The sequence below is a fragment of the Lissotriton vulgaris genome, chromosome 1_1 (genome assembly GCF_964263255.1).
Source record: "Lissotriton vulgaris chromosome 1_1, aLisVul1.2, whole genome shotgun sequence".
Classification (NCBI taxonomy): Eukaryota; Metazoa; Chordata; class Amphibia; order Caudata; family Salamandridae; genus Lissotriton; species Lissotriton vulgaris.
The window spans coordinates 1094448943-1094475453 of NC_141685.1; the positions used below are offsets into that span (position 1 = coordinate 1094448943).

General features: G+C 46.5%; 1 protein-coding gene across 1 annotated transcript in view; it reads right to left on the minus strand.

The window, feature by feature from the left end:
• Nucleotides 1–26511, minus strand: part of MEI1 (meiotic double-stranded break formation protein 1) — a 3731473-nt gene that overhangs the window by 3523403 nt on the left and 181559 nt on the right. The window lies entirely within an intron of this gene.

Genomic DNA, 26511 nt, shown 5'->3' on the forward strand with positions numbered 1-26511 from the left:
ACTGGCGCTTGGCTGGCGGTGTGCGTGGACTGGCGCTTGTCTAGCGGTGTGCGTGGACTGGAGCTTGGCTGGCGGTGTACGTGGATTCGTGCTTGGCTGGCGGTATGCATTGACTGGCGTTTGGCTGGTGGTGTGCGTTGACTGGCGCTAGGGTGGCGGTGTGCGTTGACTGGCGCTTGGCTGGCGGGGTGCATGGATTGGCGCATGGCTGGTGGTGTGTGAGAATTGGCACTTGGCTGGCGGTGTGCCTGGACTGGCGCTTGCCTGGCGGTGAGCGTGGACTGGCGCTTGGCTGGCGGTGTGCATGGATTGGCGCTTGGCTGGCAGTGTGCGTGGACTAGTGCTTGGATGGTAGTGTGCGTGCACTGGCGCTCGGCAGGCGGTGTGTGAGTAGTGACTCGCTGCTGGTCACTACACACACTGCTAGCTGAGTGCCACTCCACACAATCCATCTATTTGTGTAGTTGCTTTGTCAGGAATGTGGGCGTGTGAAGAGGATGGGCAGAGTCTGCTGGTGTGAGTGTTGTAAAGTGATGGGCCCGCGGCTGGCGGTGTGAATGTTTTTTATGTGTCACATGTATGAAAGGTGTATGAATGGCCTGTAAAGAGGTTAGTGCCTTGTTGTGGCTTTACTGCTCACGAGCTGTGAGTCAATGATTCAGTTTCTAGTCCTTTCAATTATTAACAGTGCATTTCACTTTTGTGAAATTACTTGCTAATACAATTGTATATGCTGAATCATCACTCACCCTCGTGCCAAATCCAACCAGTATGTGTGTGTCCTTGAGGATTAGATGGCTGTGCAGTAATATTTGTCTTTTTTGTCTTTCTGAAGCAGGGTGTACCTTGTCCCTTTTTGTAAATGTTGTAATGTCTTGGTTTTGTGAATGGTCTTGTGTGTATCAGATATGAAAGGTGCGTGAAATGCCTGTAAAACGGTTGGTGCCTTGTCGTGGCTTTACAGCTCACGAGCTGCGAGTCACTGGTTCGGTTTTTGTGCATTTAATTATTGACAGTGTATTTCATTTTTGTGAAATCTCTTGTTAATAAAGTTTTATGTACTGAACCATCACTCGCCGTCGTGCCAAATCCAACCAGTATGTGTGTGTATTTGAGGAATAGATAGCTGTGCTGGAATCTTTGTCTTTTGAGTCTCTCAGTCAAAGTGTACATTCCATCTAAAAATAACCTACGAAATGTAGATATTATTGTTAACCCATGGGAGAACATGGTGATGTCTCTCTTGTGAATTCCAACAATTTATTTTATCCACAATGTCCTGCAAACTTAAAAATGCGGTCACATTTTCCATGCAATATTGTGCCAAAAATCTCACGCTGCAGAAATGAACACATAATTATGTCAAAACAATTTGGTTTTGCAAGGGAGGTCATCTGGGTTTTTGGCCCCATGCTCGACGGCCATCTAGGGAAACCTATCAAGCACACACATTTCTGAAAACTGGACACCTGGGGGCTTCCAAGGAGGTATGGCTTGCGTGGATCCCCCAACGTTCCCTTACCCAGAATCCCTTGCAAACCTCAATTTTAGCTGAAAAAAATCATTTTTTTTTACCATTTTTATCGGGAGACTTGGGGGAACGCTGGGTGGTAGGATATTTGTGTGAGCCCGGTGATGCCACACTTTCCCATTCGAAAATGTATGAAAAAAGTGAAAAGGGTAATTTTTCACTGCGAAATTGAGGTATGACCACGTTGCGTTTTGCACCGTTTCCTGTCACGGGAACTAGGCCGACCCACATAAGTGAGGTACCATTTTTCTCAGAAGACTTTAGGGAACGCGGGGTGGGTAGAAATTTCTGGATCCACAAACATTCCAGAACTTTCCACCACAGAAATGTGGGGAAAATGTGTTTTTTTGACAATTGTTTAGGATTGCAAGGGATTCTGGGTAACAGAACCTGGTGGGAGGCAGTCAAGTCACCCCATCCTGAATTCCCCTGGGTGTCTAGTTTTCAAAAATGTATAGGTTGGCTAGGTTTCCCTAAGTGCCGGCAGAGCTAGGGTTCAAGAACTACAGCTAGGCACTTTGCAAAAAAAGGGTAATTTTTCACTGCGAAATGGAGGTGTGACCACATTGCGTTTAGCTCAGTTTCCTGTTGCAGGCACTAGGCCGACCCACACAAGTGAGGTACAATTTTTCTCTGAAGACTTTGGGACCGCGGGGTGGAAGGAAATTTGTGGATACATGCAGATTCCAGAACTTTCAACCACAGAAATGTCGGGAAAATATGTTTTTTTTTACAATTTTGTAGGTTTGCAAGGGTTTCTGGGTAATAGAACCTGGTGGGAGGCAGTCAAGTCACCCCATCCTGAATTCCCCTGGTTGTCTACTTTTAAAAAATGTATAGGTTTGCGAGGTTTCCCTAGGTGCCGGCAGAGCTAGGGTTAAAAAACTACAGTTAGGCACGTTGCAAAAAAAGGGTCATTTTTCACTGCGAAATTGAGGTGTTTCCTGTCGCCTGAACTAGGCCGACCCACAAAAGTGAGGTACAATTTTTGAAAATTTGCAAATATGTACTGTTTACTGTTTCTACACTATAATTTGTACCCATTTCAGAAATACATAGGTGTCTTTCATACCGATTTTTCCATGTATACATTTTCACACAATAATTGCTATATACCCGGTACATAATAAAAAGCCAATGTAAATTGCTACTCAGGTTTTGACTCTGGGTTCGTCTGGTTCTTGGTGAACATACAAGTCCTATATATCTCCACAACCAGAAAGGTCCAGGGAATGTAAAGGTATATATTGCTTTCAAAGAGCTGTCATAATTACAAGAAGGTAGGTTTCCCTAGGTGCTGGCAGAGCTAGTGTTAAAAAACGACAGCTAGGCACTTTGCAAAAAAAGGGTCATTTTTCACTGTGAAATTGAGGTGCGACCACGTTGCGTTTTGTTCCGTTTCCTGTCGCAGGTACTAGGCCGACCCACACAAGTGAGGTACCATTTTTCTCAGAAGATTTTGGGGAACGTGGTGTAGAAGGAAATTTGTGGATACACGCAGATTCCAGAACTTTCGACCACAGAAATGTGGGGAAAATGTGGTTTTTTTTACAATTTTTTAGCTTTGCAAGGGATTCTGGGTAACAGAACCTGGTGGGAGGCAGTCAAGTCACCCTAACCTGGATTTCCCTGGGTGTTTACTTTTAAAAAATGTATAGGTTTGCTAGGTTTCCCTATGTGCCGGCAGAGCTAGGGTACAAAAACTACAGCTAGGTACTTTGCCAAAAAAGGGTAATTTTTCACTGCGAGATTGAGGTGTGACCACGTTGTGTTTTGCGCCGTTTCCTGTCGCGGGCACTAGGCCGACCAACACAAGTGAGGTACCATTTTTCTCGGAAGACTTTGAGGAACATGGGGTGGAAGGAAATTTGTGGATACACACAGATTCCAGAACTTTCCACCACAGATATGAGGGGAAAATGTTTTTTTTAAACAATATTTTAGGTTTGCAAGGGTTTCTGGGTAACAGAACCTGGTGGGAGGCAGTCAAGTCAACTCATCCTGAATCCCCAGGGTGTCTACTTTTCAAAAATGTATAGGTTTGCTAAGTCTCCGTAGGTGCCCGCAGAGCTAGGGTTAAAAAACTACAGCTAGGCACTTTGTCTAAAAAGGGTCATTTTGTGTTTTCCGCTGTTTCCTGTCGCGGGCACTAGGCTGACCCACACAAGAGAGGTACCGTTTTTCTCGTAAGACTTTAGGAAACGCAGGGTGGGTAGAAATGTGTGGATCCACGCAGATTCCAAAACTTTCCACCACAAAATGTGGGGAAAATGTGGCTTTTTTGTCAATTTTGTAGGTTTGCAAGGGATTCTGGGTAACAGAACCTGGAGGCAGGCAGTCAAGTCACCCTATCCTGGATTCCCCTGGGTGTCTAGTTTTCAAAAATGTATAGGTTTGCTAGGTTTCCCTAGGTGCCGGTAGAGCTAGGGTTGAAAAACAACAGCTACACACTTCGTAAAAAAGGGTACATTTTCATTGTGAGAATGTGGTGTGTTCACGCTGGGTTTTGAGCCCTTTCCGGTTGTAGACACTATGCCTACCCACACAAGTGAGGTACGATTTTTATCAGGAGACTTAGGGTAATTCAGATTTGTAAGGCAACTGTTATTACCTATTGAGTTTTGATGCATTTCTGCCTTCCAAAAGAAAGACATTGTGCAAAAAAGAAGACATTTTGAAAAATGACCTATAATTCTCATGCTAGTATGAGTATTCCCAATTTTGAAAGTGTGCAAATATGTACTGTTTCTAAACTCTATCATTTGTACCCATTTCAGAAATGCATAGGTGTCTTTAATACCGATTTTTCAATGTATACATTTTCACACAATAATTGCTATATTCCCGATACATAATAAAAAAGCCAATGCAAATTGCTACTTAGTTTTTGACTCTGGGTTCGTCTGGTTCTTGGTGAACCTACAAGTCCTATATACCCCCACAACCAGAAAGGTCCAGGGAATGTAACGGTATATTGCTTTTAAAGAGCTGTCATAATTACAAGAAGTTAGGTTTCTCTAGGTGCTGGCAGAGCTGTCAAAATTACAAGAAGTTACAGGTGAAAACGTTGACACAAAAGGCTGTTTTTTTCAACTAATTTTCAATTTTTCCAATATTTAACTGTTAGTTTCTATAAAGAAACCTTGATGGATCTACACAAATGACCCCTTTCTAAATTCAGAGTTTTGTCTACTTTCTTAAAATGTATAGCTTTCCAGGATCCAATATTGCTTTCATATTCATTTTTACCATTAACTGAAAGGTGGTTGAAAGGACAAAAAATAGCAAAAATAGGCTATGTCCCAGAAAAATACCAAAACTGTGTAAAAAATGTTGGTTTTCTGACAAAAGACTGTCATTCCCAAAAAGCTGGGAAAATGGTGATTTCAGAACCACAAACGCTTTTTTGATATAACATTTGCAGGGAAAAACCCAGACGCTTTCATTTGTAGCCCGTTTTTCCCAATTTTATGAAAAAAAACAAAATGTTGCTGTATTTTGGCTAATTTCTCGGACCCCTCCAAGGGAATCCACAAACCCTGGGTACCTTTATAATCCCCATGATGTTGGAAGAAAAGGACGCAGATACTTATGTGGTCAAAAAGATACAGGGGCCTAAGCGTGCACTACCCCAAGTAGCCAAAAAAAGGCTTAGTACAGGAGGGGAAAAGGCAAGCAGCGAAGGGGTTAACTGCGACTACATATTACTTCATAGAAAATGAAGCATCGGTCTCCTCACCACTAATTTTATGGGAGGCGTACAACCCGGTCCTACGAGGGAAAGCCATCTCACTAATTGAGGGATATAAAAAAGACAAGAAAAAAAGAGGTAGAAGGGTTGGAACAGGAAGTACATAATCTAGAATCCCAGCATGCAGAAAATCCCACAGATGACAATACACATAGGCTGCGCGCCAAACAACAGGAATATAAAGAACTCCTCTGGGTTGATGCCAGGACCCGCTTAACGGCAGTTCGACACAGGGTATACGAGGCAGGGGACAAGGCTGGCAAACTCCTTGCATGGCTAGATAAGAGGGAACGTGCAACTAAGTGGATGGCAAAACTCAAGTCACAGAATGGGGACACAACCACAAACCCGCAAGACATTGTGACTGCACTGGCTGTGGACTTCGAGCAGGTATACACTTCCACGAACACAACCACAGTGCAGGAAGCACTTGACTTCCTCAGAGAAATACACATGCCAGGGCTCACCTCTAAAGAGACCTACGGTCTAGCGGCTGACACCACAGTCGAGGAGCCATCCACAAACTACAGTCCGGCAAGGCTTGTGGCCCCAATGGCATCCCTGTTGAACTGTATAAACAAAACGGCTGATAAGATTGGCCCATACCTGTTATGAATGTACGAAGCAAGCCGTACCATTGGTGAGCATCCTAAGGACCAGCGTATAGCTACCATTTTAGCCATCCATAAGCCGGGCAAACCTATAGAGGAGTGTGCATCATATCGACCGATATCGCTGATCAGCGCGTAGGCCAAGATTTTGGCTTAGACGCTGGCACTTGGGCTAGCCCCGCATCTTACTAAACTGGTCCACCCTGACCAATCAGGTTTTATGCCTGCTAGAAATACCGCTTTAAACCTCCGATGCCTCCATAATGTTTTGGGCAGAAAACATACAATTCGGGAAGACGCAGCAGTCCTATTTCTTGAGGAGAAAATGGCATTTGATTCCGTGGAATGAGCGTTTCTCTTCGCAGTCCTCCAACACTTCGGGTTTCAGCCTAAGTTTTGTTCATGGGTACGTCTCTTACACACTAACCTCATCGGACATGTAGTAGCTAACGGACACAGATCACCGGAATTTACTCTGGGACGAGGGACGCGGCAGGGTTGCCCGCTGTCACCACTCCTATTTGCACTGGTCCAGGAGCCACTGGCTGCATGGATTAGAAGAGACCCAGTGGTCCAAGGCCTAAGGTGGAGGGAGAGATGAGAGGACCATGTCTTCTTCCACGCAGACGATGTTCTGGTGTATATAGCTTCCCCCGCACGTTCCCGTAATGCACTGCTGGATATCTGTTGGGTGTTCGGTCGGTGTCAGGGTATACAATCAATTGGGGAAAATCGGTGCTCTATATTCTACATGAATGACCTAAATTGCCATGGGGATGTATGGTCAAGATAGTATCTGACAGCTTTAATAATTTGGGATATACGTACGGTCTGACCCAGACGACTTTCATACGCTCAATCTTCAGGCACCGCTACAAAGACTGAGACGAGATATTAAGTACTGGAGGGCATTGCCACTCACCATACTGGGCAAAGCAGCACTTTTCAAAATGATGGCTCTGCCTGGATTTATATATGCCCTCCACAACACACCCTATTCTGTGCCCGACTCATATTTTAAAGCAATAAACTCAGAAGTCACTTATCTCCTCTGGGACAATAAGCCAGCAAGGATAGCCACGTGCAAACTGGTCAGAAGCTGGTACGACGGGGGCATTGCCTTACCCGATATCCGTGCATACTACTGGGCCTCCCAACTGATGGCAGTCAATCAGCGGATTCACATGCCTGATACTGACCCAGCATACCGCCTAGACAGGGTAACCCTGGGAATTGGGGGAATGAATAGAGTACTCTACAATAAGAGAAAAACAACTGGGCTCATCGTACAGACAGCACACACAATTCATGTATGGCACACAATGACACAACACCTCTGGTGGGCCGATAAGCTCACGCAACACACCCCACTGTGAGACACCGGTAGGCTGGGTACCCTGGGAAAGAGCAAAGGGTTTCAGAAGTGGGACTTGATAGGAATCTCCCGGCTGGGGGATCTATGGAAGGAGGGTAAGGTGGTCACCTTTACTTACCAGAAAGAACACTACGCGATGGCTCCTGGAGAAAAGTTTCGGCATATGCAGGTTAAACACACACTAGAAGCAGCCTTTCCAGCGGCTGACATACTCCCTTAGAAGACCGACTACTGACTGATTATTTACACAAGAAGGCAATCTCCCTTACATACCGGAAAAATATTAATAACCAGACAGACCCCCTGACACGACTCCAGGATACCCTTCAGGCGGAGGTTGGAGACTTGGATGACACGGACTGGCAGGATGCGATTGCATCGCCTAGAGAGGTAGCGGTCTCCTCAAGAATGAGCCTCATCCAACTAAAAATACTGCATAGATCTACTACACAAGAGTGACAATGCACAAGATAGGCTGAGCCTCACACCCGTACTGTTTGCGCCGATCTGAGGAATTACGATTCAGAAAAGGGGGTGGTGATGAACAGAGTGTCTGAATTAAGCAGACCACTCTTACCCAGTCCAAAGATCAGGGCTTGATCCATCACCGTTATTTAGCTCACTGCACCATCCCAGCTCAGAACCTGGCTATATGCAAATTAGTCTGTCCCTGGCCCAGTGCATCATGGGAACAGGGCAGACCAAACTACCAAGCCAATTCTTCACCAGAAAGGAGACAAGCTTCCGGGGACCGGTTTCTGGCATTTCAGCCGTCGTCGGCCCGGCTTGCTTGAATCCTGATGGTGCAGTGAGCAAGGGACTCATGTCGGAGTATACCCTGCCACACCTATAGTGGCCAAAAACGATTCAGAAAAGGGGGTGGTGATGAACAGAGTGTCTGAATTAAGCAGACCACTCTTACCCAGTCCAAAGATCAGGGCTTGATCCATCACCGTTATTTAGCTCACAGCACCATCCAAGCTCAGAACCTGGCTATATGCAAATTAGTCTGTCCCTGGCCCAGTGCATCATGGGAACAGGGCAGACCAAACTACCAAGCCAATTCTTCACCAGAAAGGAGACAAGCTTCCGGGGACCGGTTTCTGGCATTTCAGCCGTCGTCGGCCCGGCTTGCTTGAATCCTGATGGTGCAGTGAGCAAGGGACTCATGTCTGAGTATACCCTGCCACACCTATAGTGGCCAAAAACGATTCAGAAAAGGGGGTGGTGATGAACCGAGTGTCTGAATTAAGCAGACCACTCTTACCCAGTCCAAAGATCAGGGCTTGATCCATCACCGTTATTTAGCTCACTGCACCATCCCAGCTCAGAACCTGGCTATATGCAAATTAGTCTGTCCCTGGCCCAGTGCATCATGGGAACAGGGCAGACCAAACTACCAAGCCAATTCTTCACCAGAAAGGAGACAAGCTTCCGGGGACCGGTTTCTGGCATTTCAGCCGTCGTCGGCCCGGCTTGCTTGAATCCTGATGGTGCAGTGAGCAAGGGACTCATGTCCGAGTATACCCTGCCACACCTATAGTGGCCAAAAACGATTCAGAACAGGGGGTGGTGATGAACAGAGTGTCTGAATTAAGCAGACCGCTCTTACCCAGTCCAAAGATCAGGGCTTGATCCATCACCGTTATTTAGCTCACTGCACCAACCAGGGGGTCCCTGTTCCCATGATGCACTGGGCCAGGAACAGACTAATTTGCATGTAGCCAGGTTCTGAGCTGGGATGGTGCAGTAAGTTAAAAAAACGGTGATGGATCAATCCCAGATCTGTTGACTGGGTAGGAGTGTTCTGCTTAATTCAGATACTCTGTCCATCACCACCCCCCTTTTCTGAATCGTTTTGTCCACCATAAGCGTGGAAGGGTATGCTCAGATGTGAGTCCCTTGCTCACTGCACCATCAGGATTCAAGCAAGCCGGGCCGAAGACGGCTGTAATGCCAGAAACCGGTCCCCGTAAGCTTGTTTCCTTTCCAGTATAAGAATTAGCTTGGTAGTTTGGTCTGCCCTGTTCCCATGATGCACTGGGCCAGGGACAGACTAATTTGCATGTAGCCAGGTTCTGAGCTGGGATGGTGCAGTGAGCTAAAAAACGGTGATGGATCAAGCCCAGGTCTGTTGACTGGGTAGGAGTGTTCTGCTTAATTCAGATACTCTGTCCATCACCACCCCCCTTTTCTGAATCATTTTGTCCACCATAAGCGTGGAAGGGTATGCTCAGATGTGAGTCCCTTGCTCACTGCACCATCAGGATTCAAGCAAGCCGGGCCGAAGACGGCTGTAATGCCAGAAACCGGTCCCCGTAAGCTTGTTTCCTTTCCAGTATAAGAATTAGCTTGGTAGTTTGGTCTGCCCTGTTCCCATGATGCACTGGGCCAGGGACAGACTAATTTGCATGTAGCCAGGTTCTGAGCTGGGATGGTGCAGTGAGCTAAAAATCGGTGATGGATCAAGCCCAGATCTGTTGACTGGGTAGGAGTGTTCTGCTTAATTCAGATACTCTGTCCATAACCACCCCCCTTTTCTGAATCGTTTTGTCCACCATAAGTGTGGAAGGGTATGCTCAGATGTGAGTCCCTTGCTCACTCCACCATCAGGATTCAAGCAAGCCGGGCCGAAGACAGCTGTAATGCCAGAAACCGGTCCCCGGAAGCTTGTTTCCTTTCCAGTATAAGAATTGGCTTGGTAGTTTGGTCTGCCCTGTTCCCATGATGCACTGGGCCAGGGACAGACTAATTTGCATGTAGCCAGGTTCTGAGCTGGGATGGTGCAGTGAGCTAAAAAACGGTGATGGATCAAGCCCAGATCTGTTGACTGGGTAGGAGTGTTCTGCTTAATTCAGATACTCTGTCCATCACCACCCCCCTTTTCTGAATCGTTTTGTTCACCATAAGCGTGGAAGGGTATGCTCAGATGTGAGTCCCTTGCTCACTGCACCATCAGGATTCAAGCAAGCCGGGCCGAAGACGGCTGTAATGCCAGAAACCGGTCCCCGGAAGCTTGTTTCCTTTCCAGTATAAGAATTGGCTTGGTAGTTTGGTCTGCCCTGTTCCCATGATGCACTGGGCAAGGGACAGACTAATTTGCATGGAGCTAGGTTCTGAGCTGGGATGGTGCAGTGAGCTAAAAAACGGTGATGGATCAAGCCCAGATCTGTTGACTGGGTAGGAGTGTTCTGCTTAATTCAGATACTCTGTCCATCACCACCCCCCTTTTCTGAATCGTTTTGTCCACCATAAGCGTGGAAGGGTATGCTCAGATGTGAGTCCCTGGCTCACTGCACCATCAGGATTCAAGCAAGCCTGCTGACCGCCACAATAGGAAGCTTGAGGTTGAGGCTATTGGGGGCAAGATGGCCGCCGTAGCTCTGTAGAGGATAGTCGCTTATTCTCCTCTCTCTCATCCTAGGATCTGAATGGACTTGATTTGAGAATACGGGGATGTGGGTCCTGGCCGGATTACTGACTCGCATCACGGCAGGAATATTCAGCCCAGGCTTTCTAAAAAGTTTCTCAGTTAAATCAGGGGCAACTTTGCTTGGTTGTTGGAGAAGACTAATCCACACGGCTAAAATACCCCGCAGGATGTCTCAACAAAGCAAGCCGGACAAGGATAAAGACAAGTCTGTGTCAGCTGGGCCGACCAAAGGTTCTGCAGTAAGAGAAGGTGCAATCCCAAAGGTATCAACCGCTGCTGCTGTCGCTGCCAGAAAGCAAACGGAACAACTTAACCGATCGTCTAAGAATGCCTCACTCAGAAAAACGGAGAGGCAAGAGAAGAAGCCAGAGACCCGGTTAGCAGCGAGCAAGACATCAAAAGAAGTAATATCGGACATAGAAGGAAAAACCCATCGCGCGCAGATGGCGGGAGCAAAGGAGCAATTACGTCAATCAACCTTACCGGAATCCTTCTCCTCGAAGTCGCTCCCATTGATTCAGATCCAGGCGCCTGACCTGCGGTAGCCCGGGGGTGTGAGTGGACTCTCACCGGGAGACCAGAATGAAACGGGATCTCTGCGGCTCCCAGCCGAGCTGAATGCGGGAGCCGGAGAAGCACCAGACCGCGAGGACGCCAGCGTCGAGGACCCGGTTGCTGGGCAACCACTGAATGCTGCGGGAGACAGCACGCAGCAAGCGTTACGGAGCACAGAGGCTGAGAAGGCAGTCGAAGGGGGAGAAGTGAAAGTCGACCCAAAAGGTAACGCGCTAGAGCGGCTGGAGAGGCAGAACAATTCTCAAATGCTAGACGCTTTACTGAATGTTGAATTAGATTTAAATAAAAAAACTTTACAGCACCTCGACCCGAGCTGGGGGAGTGTACAAAGCCTAGGAGAGCAACAGGGCTTTATGGATGAACAGGGGGATGGCAAAAAAGGCACAGAAGATAGAGCTACGAGGGGAGGTTCCCCTGAATTCTTTTCAGTGAATGAGGGTTCCGACACTACAGATATCAGTGAACCTGAAAATGAGGAAGAGGGGAGTAGCACGGATCAGTCTTCAGGCTCAGCTACAAGCTAAGACTCTAGGGATTTACCGACCAAGAAAAAAAAAAGAAGTGGAGCTAGAAGAGATGGAAGAGGGTCCAGAAGTAGTATGAACAAGAAATTATCGTGGGACTACTCAGCTACGTCGGAAACTTATCAAGAAAAAGATCAGAATGAGGGAGGAAATGAGGAGAGGTCAAAAACTCAAAATGTAACTCTGGAAACGCTGTTTGGAACTTTGAAGCAGATGCAATCTGAGGCTAGAGCAGAAAGCCGAAGAGCAAAAAGAGATACAAAAAAACTTCAAGCCTCTCTCAGAAGGGTAAATAGAAAACAGGAAGAGGTCGAAGTGAGGGTAACACAAGTGGAGGAAAGGACTAGCAGAGCAGAAGATGAGATAACGGATTGGAAGACTTTCAAAATGGAACAGGAAAAGGTAGTGGAAGACTTACAATGGAAGTTAGAAGACTTTGAAAATCGCCAGAGGCGCAACAATGTAAGACTTTTGGGACTTGAGGAAGGAAGGGAGGGGCAAGATCCTAGAGGGTACGTGATCAAAGTGCTAACAGAAGCCTTCCCAGAATCAAAATGGCAGTGGGAATTTGAAGTACAAAGGGCCCACAGATATCCTTTGTTTGTAAAGAAAAACCGGGGGGGGGGGGCAAGAAAATGCCTTACCAAGGGCAATGCTGGTTTTCTTAGGGAACTTTTTAGCAAGGCAAGAAATAATTGACAAAGCAAGACCTGATTCTAGAAAAACTTCTGATGGTAACACGTTCTTTGCCCGCCCAGATTTCTGCCACGTTACCGTGGAGAGAAGGTGGAAGCTAAGGCAGATGATAGCTCCCTTCCAAAAGCAAGGAGCAGAAGCTTATTTGTTGTTCCCGGCAAGACTGAAGCTTACTAGGAAGGGGTACACAAAGATGTTCACATCAGAGATAAAAGCGGGGGAGTATCTCGCAGAGATCACAGAGTTAGACAAAAGAAAGGAAGGTAGAGCCAGAAGCCCGCCAAAAACCCCAGCAGACAGCCCACAAAAAACCCCGTAATGGTAAAAGCAAATTAAAATATGGATAAAAAATGGATAGAACTATCTGATAGAAGTGGGAGCAGGATGAGAGAGAGTAGCGACTCTGCAGACTACAGGGGCTACACATAGGTCAGGATTGACCTATTTGCCTGTAATAAGGGGGGGGGAGATGGGGGGGGTTCCAAAGGGGAGGGAAAGGGGGGGGAGTTGGGGGGGGGGGAAGGCTTGCACTTAGGTGGCGGGTTCAAGCACAATGCACGTAGGAGAGCAAAGAATGACTTGGGGAGGAAGGCAAACAACAGTGTTGTAAAAAAATCCACTGGCATGGAAGCAATGAAGCTTATTGAGTATTGGTGGTACAGGTGTATGCAGAAAATAGGAAATAATAAGAACTATAATGACTTGTAGGATAGTCTCGATAAATATTTGTGGACTGAATGAGTTAAATAAAAGGCTTAAAGCTTCTGCCCTGTTAAAATCGTTAAATCCCGATCTGGTGTGTCTTCAGGAAACACACATTGAAGGTACTAAGGCTTATCTACTAGACCGGCGGTACTCAAAGTACGGCCCGCGGGCCATTTGCGGCCCGCCAGACCTCTCCTTGCGGCCCCCCAGGGAAAACAACAACTGTCACGGACTTGGCCATTACTGCTGTTGTGATTCCTAGGGGGGCCGCATTTACCGAGAAAGGGGCATGCGCAGACAATTAGTGTCTTGCATGCTGACCTGCGCCCCCGCCCTCACCTACTTGCATGCTGACCTGCGGGCCCTGCCTTCACCTGCCACTGTGTCGTTTTAGGATTGCGTCGCGGCAGGTGAGAGTTACAAAAGAAGGCTCTGCAAGTTGCTCACTTTGTCTACCTGCCTTTGTCCTCGCCCACCTACGTCGGACTCACCATAGCGCCAACGAAAGCAGAGTGTGCCCAACTGAAGAATATGAGAGCCAGTGCCCCGTGGTAATAATTGCTGCCTCTCATCGCCTCCGAAACAAGTGTATGCAATTAACATCACTGTTATTGCTGGTCACCCGTTTTTTGGTTCTATTTTTAGACCTTCTTAATAACCCAATATGTAAAGATATCCTTCGGGGTTTGCCATAAATATGAACATATTCTTCGGGATCTTCGAGGGGATTAAAATGTTATATACATGTTTATTGCGAGGTTTTGCATATTTAAGCATGTGCATGTGACAGTAGATGGCGCTGTTCTTTTTAAAGTACGTTTGAGAATCGTGTGTTTTTAAACTTACACGACCAACATCAATAAACAGCGGTTTTTTGTGCATGTTTTCACAGTTCTATGCTTGACTGTGACATGGTGAGTAGGTGATGCACCCTGCGTACATACATGGAACCTCGACACTGCCTGTAATGGAGCGTGGTTTCAGCTGCTAACCTCAGAATGCACCAGCCCACGAAAAAAAACGTTAAAAAATCTCTTCCGGAAATCAGTCTTTCGCCAGTCCAGAGTGCCAATAACACCAAATCTAAGATATTTAGGGCCTACTAGGGGCTGCAGCTGTGGCAACTGGCCATCCTCTTGCAACTCCTAACATTGCCTTAGGGATCCCTGACCCCACAAGTGGCAAATCAGTGCCAAGAACACAGCAGTTGTAAGCCTTTATTATGGGCATAAGGATCCATTTGTTATCACACTAATAGTGAATAATATCTTATTATTCACTGATAGCGAAATACAAATTGGAACCAGGAGCTGGAACGGGACATTAACTGGCAGCAGGGATAAGTTAAAAAAAAAAGATTTAAAGTGTGTGTTGTGTCTGTATGTGTGAATGCGTGTGTGAATGCATGTGGGTGTGTGTGTGTGTGTGTGTGTGTGTGTGTGTGTGTGTGTGTGTGTGAGTGAGAGGGAGACCTAGTGACAGGTAGTGAGCAAGAATTAATGAAAATGACTGTCAGTAAGTGAGTATGAGTATGTCGAAGAAAGTGAGGATAAAAGTAACTGCAAGTAAGTGAGAGTGGATTAATGAGTAAGAATGAGTGTGAGGGCATGATAGGGAATGTGAATGAGAGTAAGCGTGAATGAGAAGGAGTGGGAGTGAGCGCAACTTTGAGTAAAAAGGAGTACGTCTGCGGAGGTGAGAAAGTGAGAATGAGTGATTGAGAGTAAGAGTGAGAAAGCTGGAGTGTATGAGAAACGATGTGTGTGAATAAATGCACAAGAATAAGCCAGAGTAAGCAGAGCAGACCACAATGGAATAAGTGAAGTGAGTGAGAGTAAGAATAAAAGTTTTAATGAATTGTAACAATGAGAGAGAATCAGTGAGAATTAGAGTTAGACGAAGAGAGAATTAATGTGTGAGTGCAAGTTATTGAAAATGAGTGATTGAAACTGAGTTGAGTACAAGAAATTAATTGCGGACATGAAGTGTAAAATTAGTGCATAAACTAAGTGCCGTGCAAAAGACTTTTCCCCATTCCATTTGCCTTTGTACTTGCTATTCTACTTTCACTAAAGGCCTTCAATTAAAAATGTATTATCAACATGTGCTCTTTGTAGTTACATCTGATTTTGAAAAACAGCATTGTCGCATTGTCTGATGTTTTGAAACAGGTTTTTTTTTACTCTAGCTCCGCCCCCCACTGATTCCGCCCCCACTAACCCCATCCCTAACAGTGCGGCCCTCGGCCACAAAGCACACTGTAAATTCGGCCCCCGACAGAAAGTTTGTGAGTACCCATGTACTAGACCAACTTGGTTTTAATGTATTAGCAAAAACTAACCAAAATACAAAGACAAGAGGAGTGGCTATTTTAGGCAAGAGGCATGACACACAGGTTAAAAGAAAGAAGGAGGATCAGTGGGGGAGGTGGGTCATAGCAGAATTAATATTTAGAGGAGAAATTGTTACGGTTGTTTCGGTGTATGGGTCTACAGGAGATGATCCTGATAGCTTTCAATATTTAGATACAGAATTAGCACAGTGGCCGGAGCCTATCATAGTATGTGGTGACTTGAACATACACGATGCAGATAGTAGTTTTTTAGACCCTGCTAGGAAATATTCAGGGAGGAAAAAGAGGACCTATAGAGCCGTAGCAGATATGGCAATAAATAACTCCCTGGAAGATCCATGGATAAGATGTCACCCCAATCTAGATGGGAGTACCTTTTTTTCAGCACCCCACCAGAGAATGGCTAGGTTGGATTATTTTTTAATTTCGAGAGCTCTAATGGATAGAGTAAGGATAGACCGGGAACCAATGATTATTTCAGACCATAATCCATTAGTTTTAACTGCAATAGTTGGGCAAAGGAGTAATAAAGAGATAAGACAATGGACCTTTGACAGAGCATTATTACAGGATCAGTCCTATAGAGAAAGTATGAATATTTGGATTAAGGAATATTGGGAGATAAATAGGGGTACAGCATCACCAGGGATAGTGTGGGACGCTTTTAAAGCCGGTATAAGAGGGGAAACCCTGAGCTATGTTATTAAGATGCAAAGGAAGGCAAAGGCAAAAGCTGAACAAGATAATAAACTAATCAGGGAAGCAGAGGAAGCACTGATTTCAGCTATACTTAGACACTCTCCAATCGACCAGATTTTATTGAAAATAATTGAGTTAAAAAATGAAGCTATGGATGGGATAGCGAAAAAGACAGTGGAGAAGTATGTAGCGAATAAAGAAAAGGTATATGAACTTAGTGAACGAGTGGGGCATATATTGGCAGTGCGAGCCAGGCAAAGGGAGGGGTTGGCTGACATTTAAGGAGATTAAAAATTCTCAGGGAGTTACGGTCAAGGAAGCTGAACAGATTAGAGAAGTTTTCAAACATTTCTATACGGAACTTTACTCCCTAGATGGTCAGGAAAGGGATGAAGGTATTAGAACTTACTTAAGTGAGATAGAGCCCTCAGCGCTAACAGAGGAGGACAGAAATGGATTGGAAGAGACAATGCAGCTGAATGAACTGGTGGAGGCTTTGAGGGATTTACCATCTGGGAAGGCAGCTGGTCCGGACCAAATACCGGTAGAATTTTACAAAATATTTCAATCATCTCTTCTGAAAGAAATGTTTAATGTAATGTTGTTAGCACAAAAGGGTGAGTCTGTTCCAGAATCATGGGGCGGTGCAGACATTATTGTAATACCAAAGAAGGGCAAACCTGTAGATCCTCCGGGGTCATATCGTCCCATTACTTTAATGAACGCAGATGTTAAAGTATTCTCCAAAATTTTGGCAAAAAGACTATCTAGGGTGATTGAAACTCTGGTAGTTCCTTCTCAGCACGGCTTTATACCGGGCAAGGGAACAACTCCGCATACTAGACAAGTAGTCACGGCATTCGATGTAGCAAACACTCTAAAAGATCCTATGGCTGCCTTGTTTTTGGATGCTGAGAAAGCATTTGACAGGGTCTCTTGGAGGTATTTGTGGGAAGTTTTGAGATGGAACGGTATAGGGCCACGATACATAAAGGCTTTGCAGTCCCTATATATAAACCCGACGGCCAAAATAAGGGTCAACAGAGGACAGTCAACTGCAGTTAACATTCAGAGAGGGACAAGGCAGGGGTGCCCTTCTTCCCCCCTGCTCTTCGCTTTATACCTTGATCCTTACACACGAAAGTTGGAAAGCAATGCTCAAATTCCAACACTTGTGTTAAACGGATGTAGATTTAAAACGCTAGCATACGCCGACGATGTGGCCATTTTGACTGCAAGACCTACAGCTGCTATAAGTATAATTGAGGGTGAAGCAGGGCGATTTGGACAATTTTCAGGATATAGCTTAAACAACACTAAGACCCAGATTGTAAAAAACCAGTGGGTAGTATGTAGTGATGATAGAGTGGTGGGAGAGGCAACTTATCTAGGGGTGCGAATTACAGCAGAGGTAGATAAGATCGTTAAAAATAATATGGACCCTTTGATTGTTCAAGTGAAAAAGGACTTGGAAAAAATGAATAACTTACATCTATCTCTGGTAGGATGCACAAACATCATCAAGATGATGATTCTACCCAAATTTTTGTACTTCTTTAGGGCCATACCTCTGTTGTTTGAAGCCAGTTGGTTTAATGGTATAGAGGCCTTATGCAACAGGTTTATCTGGGCACATGGTAAGACCCGGAGGGCCTATAGATTTATGACACTTCCCAGGGAAAAAGGGGGCTGGGGTGCACCAGATTTCCGTTTGTATTATATGGCCACTGTTTTGCAATATATACAAGGACTAATTGGGGGGAATGATGATGATGTAAGCATGCAAACTATGTCTACTGAGTTATATGCTGTTGTACTTGGGCCAAATGCTTGTAATTGTTTTCTAAAATGTACAGATTCCAGCTATTTTAAGGGAACCAGGTTCAAAACTGTTATGGCGGCAGTTACGGTATGGAATGCTTTTTTAAAGAAAGTCAAGATGGGGAGATATAATAGATATGTCTCCCTGATTAATAATAGATCGCTCCCAGTGGAAATATTTGCTGATCAAACTAAGGCAGAATGGACAACAAGAGGGATTACGCAAATAGGTGACTTGTTTTCTCAGGATGGTTTTAAACAGTTCTCAGAATTACGAGAGACATACGGTATAGATAATAGGGGCTTCTTCAAGTACCTGCAGATCAGGAGTTTTTTAAAGAACAAAGTGGGAGGCCCAGTAGGCTTTAATAAAATAGAAATAATGGAGAAAATAAAATTGATGGGGGATCGCACAATTAGGTCCTTTTACGCAGCTCTGCTGAAAGAAAAGCAGGATGATCTAGAGAAATTTAGTCAGAAGTGGGCAGAAAAATTGGGGGTAGAAAGTAATTTGTTTTTTGATTCTTTAAATCTAGGATGCACAATATTAAGTGCAGCCCCTTTGCAGTCCGAGCACTATAAAACACTGTATTTTCTTTATTTTACGCCGGCAAGGATTGCAAAATGGGGTGGGAACACAGGAATTAATTGCCCCCGCTGCAATGAGTTGGAAGCAGACAGCATACACATCTTCGCAACCTGCCCTCAGCTGCAATCTTTGATTAAGGAGATAGAGGGGTTTTTAGCAAGGTCCTTGGATATTGCGATCTGTCTTACCCCATCCTGGATTATGTTAGGAGTGGCTGAGCAGGAGCATGAGCAGTACACAGAATTTTTGTTTGTATTAATGGCAGTTTACAGATTACCAATAGCCAGGGCTTGGCTAGATAAAAATCCCCCAAAATTCCAGAATTGGCTGGCAAATACTCTATATGCTTACAAGATAGAGGAAAATATGTATGCCCGGAAAGGTGGAAGAGGAAGAGGTCTGGGGAAAAGAATATGGGAGCCATTAAGTAAATGGAAAGAGAAGCAAAGAAAGGATGATTAGGGGGTGGATGGGAAGACTGGTTGATGGTTTTAGGTTTAGTTTCAGATTCATTTACTGTGTAAAATGTCATAAACTTATTTTGGTGGAAGCTATCATTTGTATGGCATATTTCAAAGATGAAATTTAGAAAATAGAAATTAAGTAATTTACTGTAATTGTTAAAATGTAACTTGTGTAAGTAGAATTGTGCTTATGTTTGCAAAAGAAAAATAAAAACTTTTTATAAAAAAAATTTTTTTTTAAAAAAGGATTCAAGCAAGCCGGGCCGAAGACGCTGTAATGCCAGAAACCGGTCCCCGGAAGCTTGTTTCCTTTCCAGTATAAGAATTGGCTTGGTAGTTTAGTCTGCCCTGATCCCATGATGCACTGGGCCAGGGACAGACTAATTTGCATGTAGCCAGAATATGAGCTGGGATGGTGCAGTGAGCTAAAAAACGGTGATGGATCAAGCCAGATCTGTTGACTAGGTAGGAGTGTTCTGCTTAATTCAGATACTCTGTCCATCACCACCCCCCTTTTCTGAATCGTTTTGTCCACCATAAGCGTGGAAGGGTATGCTCAGATGTCAGTCCCTTGCTCACTGCACCATCAGGATTCAAGCAAGCCGGGCCGAAGACGGCTGTAATGCCAGAAACCTGTCCCCGGAAGCTTGTTCCTTTCCAGTATAAGAATTGGCTTCGTAGTTTGGTCTGCCCTGTTCCCATGATGCACTGGGCCAGGGATAGACTAATTTGCATGTAGCCAGGTTATGAGCTGGGATGGTGCAGTGAGCTAAAAAACGGTGATGGATCAAGCCCAGATCTTTTGACTGGTAGGAGTGTTCTGCTTAATTCAGATACTCTGTCCATCACCACCCCCCTTTTCTGAATCGTTTTGTCCACCATAAGCGTGGAAGGGTATGCTCAGATGTGAGTCCCTTGCTCACTGCACCATCAGGATTCAAGCAAGCCGGGCCGAAGACGGCTGTAATGCCAGAAACCGGTCCTCGGAAGCTTGTTTCCTTTCCAGTATAAGAATTGGCTTGGTAGTTTGGTCTGCCCTGTTCTGTTGATGCACTGGGCCAGGGACATACTAATTTGCATGTAGCCAGGTTCTGAGCTGGGATGGTGCAGTGAGCTAAAAAACGGTGATGGATCAAGCCCAGATCTGTTGACTGGGTAGGAGTGTTCTGCTTAATTCAGATACTCTGCCAATCACCACCCCCGTTTTCTGAATCGTTTTGTCCACCATAAGCGTGGAAGGGTATGCTCAGATGTGAGTCCCTTGCTTACTGCACCATCAGGATTCAAGCAAGCCGGGCCGAAGACGGCTGTAATGCCAGAAACCTGTCCCCGGAAGCTTGTTTCCTTTCCAGTATAAGAATTGGCTTGGTAGTTTGGTCTGCCCTGTTCCCATGATGCACTGGGCCAGGGACAGACTAATTTGCATGTAGCCAGGTTCTGAGCTGGGATGGTGCAGTGAGCTAAAAACGGTGATGGATCAAGCCCAGATCTGTTGACTGGGTAGGAGTGTTCTGCTTAATTCATATACTCGGTCCATCTCCACCCCCCTTTGCTGAATGTTTTTGTCCACCATAAGCGTGGAAGGGTATGCTCAGATGTGAGTCTCTTGCTCACTGCACCATCAGGATTCAAGCAAGCCGGGCCGAAGACGGTTGTAATGCCAGAAACCGGTCCCCGGAAGCTTGTTTCCTTTCCAGTATAAGAATTGGCTTGGTAGTTTGGTCTGCCCTGTTCCCATGATGCACTGGGCCAGGGACAGACTAATTTGCATGTAGCCAGGTTTTGAGCTGGGATGGTGCAGTGAGCTGAAAAACGGTGATGGATCAAGCCCAGATCTGTTGACTGGGTAGGAGCGTTCTGCTTAATTCAGATACTCTGTCCATCACCACCCCCTTTTCTGAATCGTTTTGTCCACCATAAGCGTGGAAGGGTATGCTCAGATGTGAGTCCCTGGCTCACTGCACCATCAGGATTCAAGCAAGCCGGGCCGAAGACGGCTATAATGCCAGAAACCGGTCCCCGGAAGCTTGTTTCCTTTCCAGTATAAGAATTGGCTTGGGAGTTTAGTCTGCCCTGTTCCCATGATGCACTGGGCCAGGGGCAGACTAATTTGCATGTAGCCAGAATATGAGCTGGGATGGTGCAGTTAGCTAAAAAACGGCGATGGATCAAGCCAGATCTGTTGACTAGGTAGGAGTGTTCTGCTTAATTCAGATACTCTGTCCATCACCACCCCCCTTTTCTGAATCGTTTTGTCCACCATAAGCGTGGAAGGGTGTGCTCAGATGTGAGTCCCTTGCTCACTGCACCATCAGGATTCAAGCAAGCCGGGCCGAAGACGGCTGTAATGCCAGAAACCGGTCCTCGGAAGCTTGTTTCCTTTCCAGTATAAGAATTGGCTTGGTAGTTTGGTCTGCCCTGTTCTGTTGATGCACTGGGCCAGGGACATACTAATTTGCATGTAGCCAGGTTCTGAGCTGGGATGGTGCAGTGAGCTAAAAAACGGTGATGGATCAAGCCCAGATCTGTTGACTGGGTAGGAGTGTTCTGCTTAATTCAGATACTCTGCCAATCACCACCCCCGTTTTCTGAATCATTTTGTCCACCATAAGCGTGGAAGGGTATGCTCAGATGTGAGTCCCTTGCTTACTGCACCATCAGGATTCAAGCAAGCCGGGCCGAAGACGGCTGTAATGCCAGAAACCTGTCCCCGGAAGCTTGTTTCCTTTCCAGTATAAGAATTGGCTTGGTAGTTTGGTCTGCCCTGTTCCCATGATGCACTGGGCCAGGGACAGACTAATTTGCATGTAGCCAGGTTCTGAGCTGGGATGGTGCAGTGAGCTAAAAACGGTGATGGATCAAGCCCAGATCTGTTGACTGGGTAGGAGTGTTCTGCTTAATTCATATACTCGGTCCATCTCCACCCCCCTTTGCTGAATGTTTTTGTCCACCATAAGCGTGGAAGGGTATGCTCAGATGTGAGTCTCTTGCTCACTGCACCATCAGGATTCAAGCAAGCCGGTCCGAAGACGGCTGTAATGCCAGAAACCGGTCCCCGGAAGCTTGTTTCCTTTCCAGTATAAGAATTGGCTTGGTAGTTTGGTCTGCCCTGTTCCCATGATGCACTGGGCCAGTGACAGACTAATTTGCATGTAGCCAGGTTTTGAGCTGGGATGGTGCAGTGAGCTAAAAAACGGTGATGGATCAAGCCCAGATCTGTTGACTGGGTAGGAGCGTTCTGCTTAATTCAGATACTCTGTCCATCACCACCCCCTTTTCTGAATCGTTTTGTCCACCATAAGCGTGGAAGGGTATGCTCAGATGTGAGTCCCTGGCTCACTGCACCATCAGGATTCAAGCAAGCCGGGCCGAAGACGGCTATAATGCCAGAAACCGGTCCCCGGAAGCTTGTTTCCTTTCCAGTATAAGAATTGGCTTGGGAGTTTAGTCTGCCCTGTTCCCATGATGCACTGGGCCAGGGGCAGACTAATTTGCATGTAGCCAGAATATGAGCTGGGATGGTGCAGTTAGCTAAAAAACGGCGATGGATCAAGCCAGATCTGTTGACTAGGTAGGAGTGTTCTGCTTAATTCAGATACTCTGTCCATCACCACCCCCCTTTTCTGAATCGTTTTGTCCACCATAAGCGTGGAAGGGTGTGCTCAGATGTGAGTCCCTTGCTCACTGCACCATCAGGATTCAAGCAAGCCGGGCCAAAGACGGCTGTAATGCCAGAAACCGGTCCCCGGAAGCTTGTTTCCTTTCCAGTATAAGAATTGGCTTGGTAGTTTGGTCTGCCCTGTTCCCATGATGCACTGGGCCAGGGACAGACTAATTTGCATGTAGCCAGGTTCTGAGCTGGGATGGTGCAGTGAGCTAAAAAACGGTGATGGATCAAGCCCAGATCTGTTGACTGGGTAGGAGTGTTCTGCTGAATTCAGACACTCTGTCCATCACCACCCCCCTTTTCTGACTCGTTTTGTCCACCATAAGCGTGGAAGGGTATGCTCAGATGTGAGTCCCTTGCTCACTACACCATCAGGATTCAAGCAAGCCGGGCCGAAGACGGCTGTAATGCCAGAAACCGGTTCCAGGAAGCTTGTTTCCTTTCCAGTATAAGAATTGGCTTGGTAGTTTGGTCTGCCCTGTTCCCATGATGCACTGGGCCAGGGACAGACTAATTTGCATGTAGCCAGGTTCTGAGCTGGGATGGTGCAGTGAGCTAAAAAACAGTGATGGATCAAGCCCAGATCTGTTGACTGGGTAGGAGTGTTCTGCTTAATTCAGATACTCTGTCCATCACCACCCCCCTTTTCTGAATCGTTTTGTCCACCATAAGCGTGGAAGGGTATGCTCAGATGTGAGTCCCTGGCTCACTGCACCATCAGGATTCAAGCAAGCCGGGCCGAAGACGGCTGTAATGCCAGAAACCGGTTCCCGGAAGCTTGTTTCCTTTCCAGTATAAGAATTGGCTTGGTAGTTTAGTCTGCCCTGTTCCCATGATGCACTGGGCCAGGGACAGACTAATTTGCATGTAGCCAGAATATGAGCTGGGATGGTGCAGTGAGCTAAAAAAAGGTGATGGATCAAGCCAGATCGGTTGACTGGGTAGGAGTGTTCTGCTTAATTCAGATACTCTGTCCATCACCACCCCCCTTTTCTGAATCGTTTTGTCCACCTTAAGCGTGGAAGGGTATGCTCAGATGTGAGTCCCTTGCTCACTGCACCATCAGGATTCAAGCAAGCCGGGCCGAAGACGGCTGTAATGCCAGAAACCGGTCCCCGGAAGCTTGCTTCCTTTCCAGTATAAGAATTGGCTTGGTAGTTTGGTCTGCCCTGTTCCCATGATGCACTGGGCCAGGGACAGACTAATTTGCATGTAGCCAGGTTCTGAGCTGGGATGGTGCAGTGAGCTAAAAAACGGTGATGGATCAAGCCCAGATCTGTTGACTGGGTAGGAGTGTTCTGCTTAATTCAGATACTCTGTCCATCACCATCCCCCTTTTCTGAATCGTTTTGTCCACCATAAGCGTGGAAGGGTACGCTCAGATGTGAGTCCCTTGCTCACTGCACCATCAGGATTCAAGCAAGCCGGGCCGAAGACGGCTGTAATGCCAGAAACCGGTCCCCGGAAGCTTGTTTCCTTTCCAGTATAAGAATTGGCTTGGTAGTTTGGTCTGCCCTGTTCCCATGATGCACTGGGCCAGGGACAGACTAATTTGCATGTAGCCAGGTTCTGAGCTGGGATGGTGCAGTGAGCTAAGAAACGGTGATGGATCAAGGCCCAGATCTGTTGACTGGGTAGGAGTGTTCTGCTTAATTCAGACACTCTGTCCATCACCACCCCCCTTTTCTGAATCGTTTTGTCCACCATAAGCGTAGGAGGGTATGCTCAGATGTGAGTCCCTTGCTCACTACACCATCAGGATTCAAGCAAGCCGGGCCGAAGATGGCTGTAATGCCAGAAACCGGTCCCCGGAAGCTTGTTTCCTTTCCAGTATAAAAATTGGCTTGGTAGTTTGGTCTGCCCTGTTCCCATGATGCACTGGGCCAGGGACAGACTATTTGCATGTAGCCAGGTTCTGAGCTGGGATGGTGCAGTGAGCTAAAAAACGGTGATGGATCAAGCCCAGATCTGTTGCCTGGGTAGGAGTGTTCTGCTTAATTCAGATACTCTGTCCATCACCACCCCCCTTTTCTGAATCGTTTTGTCCACCATAAGCGTGGGAGGGTATGCTCAGATGTGAGTCCCTTGCTCACTGTACCATCAGGATTCAAGCAATCCGGGCCGAAGACGGCTGCAATGCCAGACACCGGTCCCCGGAAGCTTGTTTCCTTTCCAGTATAAGAATTGGCTTGGTAGTCTGGTCTGCCCTGTTCCCATGATGCACTGGGCCAGTGACAGACTAATTTGCATGTAGCCAGGTTCTGAGCTGGGATGGTGCAGTGAGCTAAAAAACGGTGATGGATCAAGCACAGATCTGTTGACTGGGTAGGAGTGTTCTGCTTAATTCAGATACTCTGTCCATCACCACCCCCCTTTTCTGAATCGTTTTGTCCACCATAAGCGTGGAAGGGTATGCTCAGATGTGAGTCCCTTGCTCACTGCACCATCAGGATTCAAGCAATCCGGGCCGAAGACGGCTGCAATGCCAGACACCGGTCCCCGGAAGCTTGTTTCCTTTCCAGTATAAGAATTGGCTTGGTAGTCTGGTCTGCCCTGTTCCCATGATGCACTGGGCCAGGGACAGACTAATTTGCATGTAGCCAGGTTCTGAGCTGGGATGGTGCAGTGAGCTAAAAAACTGTGATGGATCAAGCCCAGATCTGTTGACTGGGTAGGAGTGTTCTGCTTAATTCAGATACTCTGTCCATCACCACCCCCCTTTTCTGAATCGTTTTGTCCACCATAAGCGTGGAAGGGTATGCTCAGATGTGAGTCCCTTGCTCACTGCACCATCAGGATTCAAGCAAGCCGGGCCGAAGACGGCTGTAATGCCAGAAACCGGACCATGGAAGCTTGTTCCTTTCCAGTATAAAAATTGGCTTGGTAGTTTGGTCTGCCCTGTTCCCATGATGCACTGGGCCAGGGATAGACTAATTTGCATGTAGCCAGGTTATGAGCTGGGATGGTGCAGTGAGCTAAAAAACGGTGATGGATCAAGCCCAGATCTTTTGACTGGTAGGAGTGTTCTGCTTAATTCAGATACTCTGTCCATCATCACCCCCCTTTTCTGAATCGTTTTGTCCACCATAAGCGTGGAAGGGTATGCTCAGATGTGAGTCCCTTGCTCACTGCACCATCAGGATTCAAGCAAGCCGGGCCGAAGACGGCTGTAATGCCAGAAACCGGTCCTCGGAAGCTTGTTTCCTTTCCAGTATAAGAATTGGCTTGGTAGTTTGGTCTGCCCTGTTCCCATGATGCACTAGGCCAGGGACATACTAATTTGCATGTAGCCAGGTTCTGAGCTGGGATGGTGCAGTGAGCTAAAAAACGGTGATGGATCAAGCCCAGATCTGTTGACTGGGTAGGAGTGTTCTGCTTAATTCAGATACTCTGCCAATCACCACCCCCGTTTTCTGAATCGTTTTGTCCACCATAAGCGTGGAAGGGTATGCTCAGATGTGAGTCTCTTGCTCACTGCACCATGAGGATTCAAGCAAGCCGGGCCGAAGACGGCTGTAATGCCAGAAACCGGTCCCCGGAAGCTTGTTTCCTTTCCAGTATAAGAATTGGCTTGGTAGTTTGGTCTGCCCTGTTCCCATGATCCACTGGGCCAGGGACAGACTAATTTGCATGTAGCCAGGTTCTGAGCTGGGATGGTGCAGTGAGCTAAAAAGCGGTGATGGATCAAGCCCAGATCTGTTGACTGGGTAGGAGTG